Below are 12,953 nucleotides of genomic sequence, written 5' to 3'. Positions count from 1 at the left end.
AAAGAAGGAGGAAGAGAAGGAGAAAAAAAGGAGGAAGAGAAGGAGAAGAAGAAAAAGGAGGAAGAAGAGGAGAAGAAAAAGAAGGAAGAAGAGAAGGAGAAAAAAAGGAGGAAGAGAAGGAGAAGAAGAAAAAGGAGGAAGAAGAGGAGAAGAAAAAGAAGGAAGAAGAGGAGAAGAAAAAGAAGGAAAAAGAGGAGAAGAAAAAGGAGGAAGAAGAGGAGAAGAAAAAGGAGGAAGAAGAGAAGGAGAAGAAGGAGGAAGAAGAGGAGAAGAAAAAGGAGGAAAAAGAAGGAGGAAGAGAAGGAGAAGAAAAAGGAAGAAGAAGAGGAGAAGAAAAAGAAGGAAGAAAAGGAGAAGAAAAAGAAGGAAGAAGAGAAGGAGAAGACGGAGGAAGAAGAGGAGAAGAAGAAAAAGAAGGAGGAAGAGAAAGAGAAGAAAAAGGATGAAGAAGAGAAGGAGAAGAAAGAAGGAGCAGGAGGAAGCTAGCATTTATATAATGATTTAAGAGTGGCAGAGCACTTTACAAATATCATTTCATTTGAACCTAATCCTCGGAGGTAGGTGCTATTATTATTATTCCAATTTTTCAGATGAGAAAACTAAGGCAGACAGGGTGACCTGCCAGGACCAGCACAAAGCACATCAATGATGACAATGGGGCAGCAGGGACAGTGATGGTAACAGTAACAACTCCTTTTCCTACAGCACTTTAAGGTTTGCTAAATGCATTGCCCAGTAGACTATGAGGAGGGTCCTGCCAGTGTTATTCATCTCATTTTACAGATGAAGAGACCAAGGCTCAGGAAGCAGACATGCGCCACCCCAGGTCCCGTAAGGAGACCAGGAGGCTTGGCAGGTGTGTCAGATCTAGCCCTGTACTGTTGAGCAGAATGTGACCATGGGAGCTGACTTCCCATCATCTCTCTTGCCAAGATGAAGGGAGGTCTCAGGTGACAGCTAAACAGCTCGGCTTTCCTATTTTACAAATCTAGTGAAAGGGAAGTCTGAAAAGGCTGGGCCTTACACAGATCCCAGAGAGCTTTGAATGCCAAGTCTCTCCAGATAATCAAGGATGAAAAGTGGATCTTTTTTGTAGTGGCAAAAAATCAGAAAATGAGGGAATGTCCAACAAGGTAGGAATGACTGAACAAATTATGCCAAATTTTGTGCGATAAGAAATAAGGAAGGAAATGATTTTACAGAAACTTGGAAATACGGACTGACGTGGGGTAAAGAAAACAGAGCCACAAGAGCAATTCATACAATAACTACACTATTACACCAACAATCAGCTCTGAAATACCAAGCACAGTCCCGGAGGACCCACCTTCTGCCAGAGAGGTGACAAAAACAATGATGACAACACCAAGAATAAACACATGGACCAGACACAAATGCATATGGACAAACAGTTCTCAAAAGAAGAAATGCAAACTACTAACCATCCCATGGGGGAAAAAAGCTCCAAATCAATAATAATACAAGAAAAGCAAATCAAAACGAATCACCTCACACCCTGCAAAATGACAAAGAAAGATTGGAAAGATTGTGGGGAGATAGGCACACTAGTACATTGTTGGTGGAGTTGTGAATTGGTGTGACCTTTGGGGAAAATAATTTGGCATTATAAAAATAAAGTGACTAAAATGCTCATATCCTTTGACCCAGAGATTCTACCATTAGGCTTCTACCCCAAGGATATCCTTGATAAGGAGAAAGTCCCTATATATACCAAAATATTCACAGCAGCACTTTTTGTGATAGCAAAGAATTAGAAACAAAGCAGATACCCACCAACTGGGGAAATAACTAAACAAATTGTGGTACGTGAATGTAATGGAATATCACTGTTGTATGACTATGCTGATATTAAAAAGACATCAATAAAAACTTACTTTTAAAAACCTAATAATAACAGCAGCCAGTGCTTATGTGACACCTGAAGGCTTACAGAGCGTTTTACCCATTTGTCCCATTTTATCTCATGAGTTAATCTCATCAGATGATGGGGGGGGGGCAGATTGAGACACCTATTTCTAGAAATGGTAACTGGGGGAATTTGTTTTGAATGATGGTAGATTTGTTAAAGGAGGGAATTTTTGAAGAACTAAGAAGAGGTGGGAGAGAAAATACATGTTTGTTAATTGAAAAAAGCAGAATTCAATTTTTAAAATGCTTAAGAGCAGAAAGGTATCATTTTCTGATTGAATGTAAGCTTCTTCAGGGCAAATAATGGAGATTTTTTTTGTGGGGTGATATGTTTTCCTTTGTCTCCTTAGTACCTAGAACAATGCTTAAAAATGTCAATTGGGGAGGCCAGGTAGCACAGCGAGTAAGAGCACTGGCCCCAGAGTTGGGATGACCTGGGATTGAATCTGGGCTCTGATACTTAGCACCACACCCAGAAATACCTGGCCGTGTAACCTTGAGCAAGTTACTTAAGCCCAATTGCTTTAAAAAAAAACACAACTTTAAAAATATCAGTTGGTTCCAAACCCCTCAATTTCACAGGCAGAAACCAAGGTCAGAAATAGCTAGAGATCTGCCCATAAGAGCGGCGAGGTGGCGCAGTGAATAGAGCACCAGCCCTGGAGTCAGGAGGACCTGAGTTCAAATCCAGCCTCAGACACTTAACACTGACTGGCCATGTGACCTTGGGCAAGTCACTTAACCTCAGATGCCCTGCATTCCCCCCTCCAAAAAGCAACAACAAAAGGGGAGAGAGGGGGGAGAGAGAGAGAGAGAGAGATCTGCCCATGACTACCGAGCTATAGTAGTAGAAGCAAGATTTGAATCTAAGTTCACAGATTGCACCTCTGGAGTTCCGCCCCACTGTCCCATCCTGTTGCATCATTGGACCCAGTAACTAAGCCCCTCTATCTCAGGAGCCAGAAAAGAACCAATGAAATCTCTCGATGATGGATGAGACTCCAAGTGATGGCCAGTGGTGCCAGGAGGAGAGGCTGATGGGAGAAGCCAGAAGCAGGGCTGGGCACCCAGCTCTAGAGGATGGGTGGGGAATGGGGATGAAGGCCAGGGTTAGGTAAACAAGGCGCCCCCATCAACGCAGCCCTGTCTGCCCAGGCCCAGCTGCTAAGTGAGGACCCCAGCTTTCTATTGCCTTTTTTTTTTTACTAGGACGTGGTAATTTATGTGTTCAGACTAGGAATACCTCTTTTTATTAGCCTCCAGATGCCTTTTAATAGTAGAAAGAGAGTTTGGAAAAGAAAATGCCTGGTGGGAAGCACTCCGCCCCCCTATTCCCCCATTTCACTTTCTTTCTTTCTCTCCAAGGGATCTCAACACTTGGGAAAGAGCTGCCCAGAAACCCAGCAAGAAAAATACGGAGAGCCACGAAGCTACTCCTGAGTCAGGCCCCAAGCCGCAGAACCTGAGAGAATCATAACAGTGACTGGTGTTTATACAGCACCTTCCTCCTGGGGCCTCCCAAGGTCTCGCAGAGATCTTTCTTTGGATGACATGCTCTGAGCCTGGGACGGCTCATCATCGGGCTCGTGTTCAAAGGAGTCTTCGAGCCTGTGTCCCTCTGCTGAGCCACTGAAATGGTCATTAGCAGAGAAGGGAGCAACTACCAGCCACAGCCGACAAGGAAAGCCTTGGTGCTCAAGAAAGAAAACAAACGTTTATGAAGAACCCACTATGTGCCAAGACACTGGCTAAGTGCTGTACAAACACTGCCTTGTGTGATCTTCACAACTACCCCACTGTTACTATCCCCATTTCACAGAGGAAGGAACAGGAAGAGTCAGACAGGGCTCTGTGTCCAATTAAGTGTCCAAGGCAAGATCTGAACTAAGGTCTTCCACTCAAGCGCCTTTTGTAAAGGAAAACGTGTTGGATTAGGATTCAGGGACACTTGGTTCACGAGGGGACTTTGTGAAAGAAAGATCTTTGGGCCTTAGTGGACCACAAGCTCAGTGTCTATTCACTGTGCAGAATGGCAGATTTTGGAATTAGGGTTAGTACTTTGCTCACTGGGTGATTTTTCATTAAACTCAGTGTCTTCCAATACTGAGACTCTGGGGACAGGTAGTTCAGACCAAGAACCTCATTCTACAGACAGGGAAACCAAGGTCCCAGGAGGGGTCATTACCAAAAGTTACCCAGTGAATCAGTGACATAGAAGGCAGAGTTAGTGACTCCTCCTACCCAGGCCAATGCCCCCTCAATGACACAGTTCAATTAACCTTTACTATGTGCCAGGCACTGTGCTAAATGCTGAGGACACAAATAAAAAGAAAGACAGCTTCTGTCCTCAAGGAACTTACAATCTCATGGGGGAAGCTGTTTCATTTCAAGTTATGCTTAACTCTCCATGATCATTTTGGGGCTTTCTTGGCAAAGATTCTGGAGTGGTTTGCCATTTCCTTCTCCAGCTCATTTTACAGAGGAGGGTTCAATGACTTGCCCAGGTTCACACAGCTAATAAGTATCTGAGACCGAATTTGAACTCGGGTCTTCCTGACTCCAGGCCCTGTGTTCTATCCACCAGCACCACCCAGCTGCCGTGGGAGAGGACAATACACCAAAAGAAACTGAAAGAGAAGGGGGTCCTCAGGGGAGATGATCTCCCTGGCAGATCCACTGATGGAAAATGAAGAGTTACCCAGAACGTTCCAGGCCTGATACAAAAGAAGGCTTTGGGAGGAGTCTGATGCTTCACCCCCAGACCTCCAATCAGACAGGAGAGGCAAGTGGGGAGGCAGAGAAGGGACTGGGTAGGTCTCCAAGGTGATGAGGCTTATCTTGGGGAGGCAGGATATTCCATGGAGCCACTAAAACATAATTTAAAAACCATTTCTGGGGGTGGCCAGGTGGCGCACTGAGTAAGAGCACTGGCCCCAGAGTCGAGATGACCTGGGATCGAATCTGGGCTCAGATACTTAGCACCCACCCAGAAATAACTGGCTGTGTAGCCTTGAGCAAGTTACTTAACCCCAATTGCTTAAAAAAAAATTCTGCTGAGTGTAACTTTGAGAAGCGAGTAGAGACAGAGGGCTGGACTGGATTACCTTTCCAGATTCCTCATCTTCACTGTGGCCACAGTGGCATCTTGGAATTCAGATCATCTTAATTCTCAGAGAGAGCTGTTGCTTCTAGACCACACCATGAAATCAGTCATCAGCTCCATTCTCTTAAAAACAATCCAGTCCAACTACCATGTATCGGGAGCCTATTAGACACTGGGCTAACCACTAAAGTCCTAGGATAAAAAAAATCAGCATGGAAGGAAACTTAATGCTTAAAGGTAACCTTGGGGCTGTCTTTGTTCTAATCCTGACAACTTTATAGAGAAGGAAAACTGAGGTCCTCAGTGTTAGTAGTAGAAAAATGGCCAAAGATTACGAATAATTTTCAAAAGAGGAAAACATAATGTTAATAACTGCTGGAGGGGAAAATGTTCGAATTAAAGATAAAAATTAAAACAACCTTGAGTTACCACCTCACACCCATCAAATTGGTAAAAATAATTAAAAACAACAATCCTCAATTTGGGTAAAAGTGTGGCAAAACAGGTACACTCATTCATTGCTGGTGGAATTGCAAGCTTGTAGAATTTTTATGGAGAGCAATCTGGCAGTATATAGTAAAAGCTGCCCCCAAAATCATACTCTTTGACACAATAATTTCATTCCTGAGAATATACTTAAAGTGTCTATCCATTCAAAAAATTTTATTGCATCGTTATTTGTAATTGAAAAGAACTGAAAGCAATGTCCAACCACAGGGGAATAGTTAAATAAATTGTGGCCCAATTAATGGAATGGAATACTATCCATGCCATTAAGATGAACAAGCATAAGGACCACAAAAAAATCTGGAAATACCTTTATGAAATCATGAAAAGCGTAAAAAAAAAAGCAAAAAACGAGGAGACTGGAGTACACAGTAGCTGCCACCTTATGAAAGGGAAAGTGAGGGAGAATGAATGAACAAAGAAAGAATTCTGTTGGACACTTTGAGGGAGCCACGTAAAAGCTGTTAGGAAATTTTATATGTTGAAATGAATTAGCTGAAATGCAAAGAAAATTGAATTAGCTGTAGTGAGGTTGAAGGTTTTTTTTAGAATTCTTAAAATATAAAAGCCAATAACCAACAATAAGATAAGCTCATAAAAAAAGAAGAAATCTTGGCAATTAGAGAAGAAATAGAAAAAATGAAAAAAAATACAATTGATCAATAAAATTAAGACTTGGCTCTCTGAAAAAAAAACTAACAAAGTCAATAAACCTGTAATTAATATGATCAAAAAGAATCCAAAAGAAAATCAAATGACCAAAATAAACAAAAACAAACAAGACAAGACAAAATCACAAAAGAGAGAAGAAATAAAAAGACCAAAACCCACTGCAGAGCATACAATTATATTCTGGCAAAATTGTAAATGCAAACTGGGGTCACTTAAATATAAAATGTCCAAGTGAAGAGACAAGAAATGGAGATCATGCATCACTCAATTTCCAAAAATGAAACTGACAGCTATGAAAGAAATAACCAAGGAAAAATGCCTGGTGCCTGGAGAGTTCGAGTCTGCCATCAACTTTTTAAACAGCGATTAATATTTTTGGTATACAAAGTGTCCTGAAAATTGAGTAAGAAATCACTCTACCAATCTCTTTTTATGAGAAAAACATAGTCCTAATGCTTAAACCAGGCATCATAAAGCAAAGAAATATCACTCTGGATCAATATCACTCATGAATAGTGATACAAGAATCTTAACAAAAACACTCTAAGGATAAATCCTAAAAAATATTCATTAAGATGAAGAGGATTTATAACAGGAATGCAAGGATGGTTCTACATATTCAATAAAATAATAAATAAACAGAGAGATAGAGAAGTAAATAAATTTAAATGACAGATAAAATGCTTTCTCTACTTCCAGGAACACAATTACCATAGAGGAAAGGGGAGGAAGGGGAAGAAATAAGTATTTATTAAATGCCTGCTATGTGCCAGATACTTTTCAAATATTATCGCATTTGATGCTCACAACAACCTTGGGAAGTAGGTAGGCAGGTGCTATAATTATTCTTAAGCTTAAGTGACTTGCCCAGGGTCACACAGCTAATAAGTGTTTAAGGTTGGCTTTGAAGTCAGGGCTTCCAGACTCCAGGCTCAGCATTCCATCCACTGTGTCAACCTAGCTGCCTCATAATTAATCATACTAATAAACAAAACACCTGAAATAACAAGATTATATCAATAGATGAAGAATTCACCATTGGAAAAGTACAACACTCTTTTGTAAACACCAAGAGTCCTAGAAAGCATAAGCACAGAAAGGGTATAATTAGTATTTTTAGTAAAATCATATATCTACAAACAAAAACTAGGATCATTTGAAACGGCAAGTCACTAGAAGCTTCCCCAATGCATCTAGGATTAAAATGAGAAAACCCTTTTCCCAGTGATTATTCTAGAAATGCTAGTGAAAAGAGTGAGACAAAAATAAGAAACTAAAGAAATAAAAACTAGCAAAGGAGAAATTATCCCAATTTGCTGACAAAATGATTGTTTACTTAGAAAACCTTGGAGAGGGGCGGCCAGGTAGCACAGCGAGTAAGAGCAAAGGCCCCAGAGTCGGGATAACCTGGGATCGAATCTGGGCTCTGATACTTAGCACCACACCCAGAAATAAGTGGCCGTTTAACCTTGAGCAAGTTACTTAACCCCAATTGCTTTAAAAAAAAAAAACCTTGGAGAAAGAGCTATGAAAAGGAAACAATTAATAGCATTAATTAAGTAGAAAAATACCAAATAAATCCACAAAAATCAACAACACTTCTATAGAACAATAACAGAATCCAGGAGGAAATAACAGAAAGTTAAGTACTATTTCAAACAACTATAAAATATCTGGGACTCAACCTTCAAAAGCAAGTGAAGAAACATAAATAAAATTATGGCACATTTTTAAAAGAAATAATGATTAAAATAATTGGAGCAACAGACATTAAATTAACCGACGACCCAACGAGTCAAGTTAGCAAACATTTATTAGGCACCTACTATGTGCGCAGACCCCAAGAGGTGAGGAAACAAAGAAATGCCAAAAAAAAAAAAATGATCCCTGCTCTCAGGAGGCTCACAGTCCAAAGGAGGAGACCCCATGTCAATAGCTATGTACAAATAAGATAAGATAAATCTGAGATAATGTCCGGCCAAGGGATGGCTCTGGATGAAGGAGGGCCGGGAAAAGTTTCCTGTGGATCTGGAAACTTTTATTGAGATCTGAAGGAAGCCCGGAGGTACAGCTGAAGAGAGAGAGTCCTGCAGGCATGGGGTCATCCAATGAAAATGCTCAGTCAATCAACAAACATCGATTAACTCCCTACCAGGTGCCAGGTGTTGTGCTGGGGATGTAGACCAAAGTGAAGAAAAGCTTGCTGACTAGGGGAGAGGCATGGTCAGATCTGCAGATGACTTTGACAGGTGAGAGGAGGATGGACCACGGTGGGGGGACACGAGGTATGAAGACCAGTGTCAGAGGAGAAAACGGGGTGTATTTGAGAGATATTATGAAGGCAAAATCAACAGGGTCTGGTGACAGATGGTATGGGGGAGTGGGGAGTAAGAAGAGGAAAAATTCAAGGATAACACTCAGTTCTGAGCCTGGGGTTCCTGGGAGGATGGTGGTACCCTCAACAATAATTGGGAGATTAGGAAGAAGGAAAGGTTTGGGGAGAGAGATAATGAGTTATGTCTTAGATATGCTTAACTTAAGATGTTTTACCAGACAGCTGGTTCAAGATGTCTGAAAGGCAGCTGGAGATGGGAGGATGGAGGTCAGCTCTGAGAGACATTCACATAAAGGTAACCATTGAATCCTGGGGAGCTGATGAGATCACCAAGTGAAAACGAGAAAAGAAGAGAAAAGAGCTTGGGATGGCACCTTAGGGAACACCCGTGTTTGGCGTGCATGGCCTCAGTTAAGACCCAGCAAAGGAGACTGAGGTCTGGTCCAGTAGTCAAGGTAAGTGGGAGGAGAACCAGGAGAGAGAGAGCAGAGTCACAAATACCTAGGGAGAAAGGAATAGCAAGGGGAAGAGGGTCATCAACGGGCTCAGAGGCTGAAGAGGAGTCAAGCAGAATGAAGGTGGAGAAAAGGCCATTTGATTTGGCAGCTGAGATCACTGGTAACTGTGGAGAGCAGTTTTGGAGGAGGGATGAGGTCAGAAGCCTGACTGTAGAGAGTAAGGAAGAGAAGGAAAGGGGAGGCCCCTATCGTACATGGATGGCCTTCTCAAGGAATTTAGGCAGGAGAGATAAAGGGAAGGGACAGAGTTATCAGGGACAGATGAATCAAATGAGGCTTTTTTGAGGATGGAAGAATCGTGAACAAGCTCTAGGCAGTATGGAAGCAGGAAAAGACAGAAGATTAGGGAGAGGTGGGGATGGTGGAGGGGGGCACTCTGCCGCCTCTGTGCTGGCCCGTCCTCCAATAGAGTTACAAAGTGGATAAGGGTGGCCCTTGTCCTATATGCAAGAGGATCTTGTTGGGAAAGAGAGGTATGTCAACTGAATTACTATAAATCAAGATGCAATTTAAAAGGCTCCATGAGTCACAGTAATGACTCACATACCAGTGTTGCTTAAAGTGAGTGATGCCAATCTGTGCTGGCCTCAGCCCAGGACACAAAGAACACACAATGCTTGGCAGACCTGGGAGGAGACAAAGAGCTAAGTCATACAAGGAAGGCCAGGGGATGAAGGGGTCGGTCCCATGTCCTCAGGGATTCCTGAAAGGAAACACAGCCTCCTGCTGCTGCCCTTCCCGACACACGAGAGTCTTCTTTCCAGGGAGAAGCACCGGATTTGGAGTCAAGGGGACTGGGCTCCAATCCCAGCTTGGTTCTGTGTAACCACACAACTCTGGGCCGTCCACCTCTCATCTTTAGGCCCCGGCATACTCGTCTGTAAAATGGACACGTTGGAGCAGATGTACTACAAGATCCCAGTGAACTCTCGCTTTTGGTGTCCTAAAGCCCAAGTCAAGAAGTTTTTATTCTGTGCCTTGTGAGTCAGGTCCTGTGGCAAACACTGGAGGCATCATGGCAGAGCCATTAGATTCCAAGGACATGGGACTGATCCTGGCTCTGCTCTTCATTCACCATGTGACATTGGGCAAACGGTCATTCTCTGAGACTCTAACAGGATGGGGGGGGGGGGCAGGATTGGACCCGCTGGTCTCTACAGGCCCTTCTAGATCTAACCTTTCCTGTTCTAGGTACTCACCCCCAGCCCCAAGTCCTCTCACCCTCCCCTGGCACATCCTTCTCCCACTGGTGAGACCTTCCCCGAGGCTCCATCGTAAGAAAAGTCCAGAACAGTCACTGTTCATTCATCCTGACTTAAGGCCCTTGGCCAGCAGGCCCTGGAGCAAGCACCTTCCTCACTTTGCATGTGCTGATCAAAAGCAGGGGTTCTTTTGTTTTTGCTCCCCCTTGAAGCCTCAGCACTGAACACGGAGCCCGGCTCCTAGGAAAGGCTGAACACAGAGGGACTTGACTTCTCCCCAGTTCTGACACGCTGTGCTCTGAAGTAAATGAGGCCTTGATGTCTCATGTTCTCAGGTCCCTCCCAACCCTGACATCCCCTGTTCTAAGCCTCCCCCCCAACCCTGACACTCCTGTTCTAAGGCTCCTCCCAGCCCCGACATCCCCTGTTCTAAGGCCCTTCCCAGCCCTGACATCCCCTGTTCTCAGGCCCCTCCCAGTTCTGACATCCCCTGTTCTAAGGCCCTTCCCAGCTCTGACATGCCTGTGGGACGATGGTAAAGAAGAATAAGACTGTTCTTGGAGTCAGAAAGCCTGGATCTAAGTTCCTGTTTCAACATCAGTTGCTAGAGGCCTCCCTCCAGAACACTTTTATATTCGGTTGTGCTTATTCCATCCATACTTACACTTGTACTCATTGTCTTTTTATTTTCAGTGCCTAGAAAAGTGCCTGGCTCACAGTCGTGCTTAATAATTGACAATCCAAGTCTCCTTCTCAGACACCACCTTCTTCACTTGTCAAATTCATTTTTCTCTTCTGCATTCTTTTTCTTCATGGGCCACAGTGAGAACAATATAACCGGTGATGCTATCAGGCCTTCTGTTTCTTGCCCATGGCTTCGTGGTTGTTAGAATTATTTTCCAGATATGACAGAACAGTATAATTGTTACAGATAAGAAGGAACTTCTCAGGCTCCTTCTCCAAGCATCCCTTTCCAAAAGTTGTCTGTTTCCATCTACTTCCAGGAGTTTCTAGTGGTTCTAGTTTAAGTGTTTTGGACTCATGGCCAAGGAAGAAAACAGCCGCCCCTCTTGTTATCAGGTCGACAAAGAGCTGCCTCAATGGCCCTGAGCAGGGAATGTGTAAATGCTAAGACTCTTCCTTCCCTTCTCACCTGCCCCTTACTGGATGATCTTGGAGCATGTCTGCACCTCTCTCGATCCAGGGAGGACTAGCAGTCACATCTCCTGAGCGCATCCAGCCTTCTCCTCTTCAGGAAAACCCTCGAATATGTTTGAAGCTCTAACTGTGCATTTTTTCTGCCCTCCCTTTCTCTCTGCAGTACTTGCATTCTCCATCAGCCTGAGGAAAGTCAAGGCCCCCTCCTCCATCTCACATCCCATTTTTTAACCAATCAAGTATTGTTTGTGATTCCTTTGGAACACTGCATTTTTTTAAAGATCATACTATGTTTATTTCTACTTGTTTGTCTACTCAGTTTCTCCACAATGGTTTTTTTCCTTTCTTTAATATATATTTTTTTTATTTTTTAGTTTACATCATTCATTTCCACAAGATTTTAAGTTAAAAATGTTCTCCCCATTTTTCCCCTACCTACCACCCCAAAACAGCAATACCACTGAATATCCCCTCCCCCAATCTGCTCTCTCCCATATCTTCCCTCATCCCCCCTCTGACTTTCCAGTAGGGCACGGTGGATCTCTATGCCCCAGTGCCTGTATATCTTATTTCCCAGTTACATGAAAAATTATATATATGTATATATATTAAACATTTGATTTTAAACCTTTGAATTCCAGATTCTTTCCCTACCTCCCTTGTCACCCACCCTTACTGGGAAGATAAGCAATTCAATATAGGTTGTACATGTGTAGCTATGCGAAACATTTCCATAGTGGATATATTGTGAAAGACTAACTATATTTCCCTCCATCCTATCCCACCTCTCACTTGTTTTATTCTCTACTTTGATCCTGTCCCTTTTCAAAGGTAGGTGCTTCCAACTTCCCTCCCACCCCCAGCCTGCCCTCCCTTCCATCATCCCCCCTCTCATCCCCTTCCCCCCTACTCTCTCATAGGGTGAGATATCCTATTTAACGTATATGTCATTCCCTCCCTAAGCCAAATTCATTGACTTTCACATTAGACATTAGTCAGGTTGTAAAGAAGGAATGTATCGGATGGAATGACCAATGGGAAAGAGGAAACAAACCCAAACAAGATAAAGAAAGAGAGCAGGTAGTTTGCTTCAATCTGGATTCAAACTCAGTTCTTTCTCTGAATGTAGACATCTCTCTCCATCATGAGTCTTTTGGAGTTGACTTATAACCCTGCATTGCTGAGAAGAGTCCAGTCTATCAAAGTTGGTAGTCACACATACTTTTGTCTGAAACACTTCATTTTTAACCCAGAATGGAATGGCTTTATTTTTGTCTCTTCACATTCCCCTCTGGTGGAGATGAGAAGGTAATATATTCTCTGTTCTAAGGTCTCTCCCAGCTCTGACATTTCATGTTCTAAGCTCCTTTCTGGCTCAGGCATCCTCCACATTAAAGTTCCAGCCATCAGTTCTGACACTGTGTTCTAAGGCCTCTCCAAGTTCTGACATTCCATGTCCTAAGGCCTTCCCTTCGAGCTCTGATACTCTGTGTTCTAAGGTCTCCCCAAGTTCTGACATTCCATGTCCT

At 43.0% G+C, this 12,953-nt stretch overlaps 1 long non-coding RNA gene across 1 annotated transcript in view; it reads left to right on the top strand.

Annotated features, from left to right (window-relative positions):
- Positions 1-4,262, top strand: part of LOC138164813 (uncharacterized) — a 13,755-nt gene extending 9,493 nt beyond the window's left edge. Inside the window, exon 2 of the long non-coding RNA XR_011169192.1 lies at positions 3,295-4,262. This is a non-coding gene — a long non-coding RNA (uncharacterized lncRNA). The remainder of the gene's footprint in view (positions 1-3,294) is intronic.
- Positions 4,263-12,953: the final 8,691 nt, after the last annotated feature.

Source organism: Petaurus breviceps, unplaced genomic scaffold (genome assembly GCF_028583685.1).
Source record: "Petaurus breviceps papuanus isolate PSGF00001 unplaced genomic scaffold, PetGlider_PUasm1.0 207, whole genome shotgun sequence".
NCBI lineage: Eukaryota > Metazoa > Chordata > Mammalia > Diprotodontia > Petauridae > Petaurus > Petaurus breviceps.
The sequence above is the reverse complement of the archived record's forward strand: the minus strand, read 5'-3'. Positions and strand labels throughout refer to the sequence as shown.